Source organism: Lepus europaeus, chromosome X (assembly GCF_033115175.1).
Source record: "Lepus europaeus isolate LE1 chromosome X, mLepTim1.pri, whole genome shotgun sequence".
NCBI classification, from domain to species: Eukaryota; Metazoa; Chordata; class Mammalia; order Lagomorpha; family Leporidae; genus Lepus; species Lepus europaeus.
In genome coordinates, this window is record NC_084850.1 from 67199193 (window position 1) to 67202409 (window position 3217).

The 3217-nt window shown below is 37.5% G+C and overlaps 1 pseudogene; it reads left to right on the forward strand.

Moving 5' to 3' along the window:
- The first annotated feature begins 321 nt into the window (after positions 1-321).
- On the forward strand, positions 322-1394 carry LOC133753023 (large ribosomal subunit protein uL23-like; annotated as a pseudogene).
- The last annotated feature ends 1823 nt before the right edge of the window (positions 1395-3217 follow it).

Consider the following 3217-nt stretch of genomic DNA (forward strand, 5'->3'; position numbering starts at 1 on the left):
GGGTGTTCGGGAAATGAATTGTAGATGAGAGCTCGCTCTCTCTCTCTCTCTCTCTCTCTCTCTTCCTCCCTCCGTCCTTCCCTCCTTCCTTCCTTCCCTCCCTGCTTCCCTCCCTTCCTCTCTCAAATTAAAAAAAAAAAATCAAGCAATTAAAAAACATAATGAGATACCACCTTACTCCGGTTAGATTGGCTTTTATCAAAAAGATAAAATATGACAACTGCTGGTGTGGACATGGAGAAAAGTTGTGTGAGGGAGAATATGTTAGTGATTTCATTCCTTAATACCCAGTATAAAAAGTTCTATCACTTTTTCACCAAGATGCCACTGAAGACGAAGAAGGAAGCTCCTGCCCCTCCCAAAATTCAAGCCAAAACAAAGGCTTTCACAGCCAAGAAGGTAGTGCTGAGAGACATCTACAGCCACAAAAAAAAAAAAAAAATCTGGAAGATTCTGTTTCTACCTCTGCCTCTCTGTAACTCTGCCTTTCAATTAAATAAATAAATCTTCTTATAATCATAAAAAAAATCTCAACACTAATCACACACTTTATACAAAATGCCTGCCAAGATCTGAGGGTCTATAAAACACACAGTTATTTTAGAATGGATCAAATTTTGCCTGAGTCATTCATTATCATCTAAAGGATAGTATTTTTATTTAATAGTATGATAAAATTGTACTGCTAAAGACATTCAGTTTAAAATACAGAATTGCAAAAAAGTGACTCTTACTGAATTATTGACATATCATATGAAAAATATTTGTAGCTCAAGAAACTGAAAAGCTAATCTATAAAACCAAGAGAGTATATTTATGTCTAAACAAAACAAAGCAAACTTTTATTCAAATTATGTTTTGGGGAAAAGAAACAAGTAGGATTGGTAACCAACTAAACTTGACAAATATCTATTGCACACCTACATAACAAGGTTAATGGATATGAGTCAAAGTGATTTACAATTTAAAGAAATGTTGATTAAGATCTGATTCAATGATACAAATTAAAATCATAATAAAGAAAACAACAGTTTAAAAAAAATCTGTACATCACCCACATTCCAGTGGCCCAAAACACTTCATCTCTGATGGCAGTGCAATTACCCCCAGAAGAGCACCCCCAGGAGAAGCAAGCTTGAATGCTATGCCATTGTCAAGTTCCCCCTGACCACTGAGCGGGCGATGGAGAAGACAGAACACAACAACACATTGGTGTTTATTGTGGATGTCAGGGCCAGCAAGCACCACATCAAACATGCTGTGAAGAAACACTGTGACATTGATGTGGCCAACGTCAACACCCTGATCAGACCGATGGAGTGAAGACGGCCTATGTTTGGCTGGTTCCTGATTATGATGCTTTGGATGTTGCCAACAAAATTAGGGTGATCTAAACTGAGTCCAGCTAGGTAATTCTAAAAATATGGTGTTTTTCATCATTAAAAAATTCTATCAATCCAAGGACACTTCACTTCTCTTTAACTTGCAAATTTGAAGGATCACTTTTAAATTTTATTGCTGATGGTAGGTCTTGCCAGAACTCTCTCACAATAATTATTCCCACAATGTCTAATAATGAAACGTTTATATAAAATAAACACAGTCACACTTACTGACATAAAACAGTGGATGGTTTCTAGGAGCTTATACCTGTTTTGGGAGAAATCCATTCAGAAATGACTTTTGTTAATCTTCTGGTAGTTTAATTTAGAGATAGTTGACATAATGAATTAAAGTGTAAACAGAAATACCACATGTCAACCAGTAAGGTCATTTGAAAATGTTTAAGAATCTCTCTTTTTTTTTCCTCAGTATTAATCATTTAAAAGGCACATTTATTATTTATTTTAACTTTGTGAGAAAGAGAATAGCCATGGGGCTGGCACTGTGGTGTAGCAGGTAAAGCTGCCACCTGCAGTGCCGACATCCCATATGGACACCAGTTCAAATCCCGGCTGCTCTACTTCTGATCCAGCTCTCTGCTATGGCCTGGAAAAGCAGTAGAAGATGGCCCAAGTCCTTGGGCCCCTGCACCCGTGTGGGAGACCCGGAAGAAGCTCCTGGCTCCTGGCTTCGGATTGGCACAGCTCTGGCCATTGCAGACAATTGGTGAGTGAACCAGTGGATGGAAGACCTCTCTCTCTTCCTGTCTCTCCTTGTCTCTCTGTGTAACTGATTTTCAAATAAATAAATAAACAAATAAATAAATCTTTAGAAAAAAAAAGAAAGAATATCCATGGCAGTCATATTCACTTTGCCTTATAAAATCAGTTAAAGAATAAAGTGATGAGTTCAAATACTTTCAAAAAATGAACTGGAACATTATGCACACCTTATGAAACCAATACCGACATGGTCACACTTTTCAGATTCTTTTCCTGTCAAGTGGGAGCAAAAAAATTGTTTTTAAAATATTATTTTCAGTAAATAACTGTTGAACATCCAAGGCAGCGGTGAATCATTTTTCTAAAAATACTCCAGATTAAAAGTATTTTTTACCACTGTTGAACAATAATCATGAGGATACTATCACTTTAAAAAAAAAGATGTCAACATTTTGAAAAGCAAATGAGTTTCATGTTGACATTATCTATTTAAAGTCCAGGCACACTCCCACAGGAATTCACCTTCTAGTGAGTTTATACATTTAAAGGAAATAGCAGATTTGAAATGTCCTTGTTCCTCTCATGTGGGCAATAGAGAGCCACAGCTGCTGGAGAGAGCCACAGAAGTCTTTTTCTCTGCTTCCAACCCACACATTCATTGTCTGAGTGGCAATGAGCCAGAAACAGGGCTTAATCATTGTCAAAGCCAGGTGTTCTGTTCATGAGTGTATGTGATGCCAGGTTTTGAGTATCCCCTGCTTAAGACTTGGTAAAAATATATAGAAGACTTCATTCATCAGAATAAGGCAAAGATTAGAAATAGTGTCTGAAATAGTGGTGGGTACCATAAAAGGAATTTGTATGGCCACAGAAGCAGGGAATAAATCTTCATTAATCAGACAAACAGGCACCCTGTTCCTGAAAAGCCTCAATTTCACTTGCAGGAAAGGAGTATTTAAAGGGCTGTGGCCTGGACCATCTTTCTCACATTTCAGACCCACAATAGCAGCTTTCTAAGCCTTGTCTTACTGGAACCAGCAACCACAGAGAGAATTGGGTGTGTTGGAATTGCCATATATAGCCTGTGTCATTTATGTGTGTTTTGTTTGTGT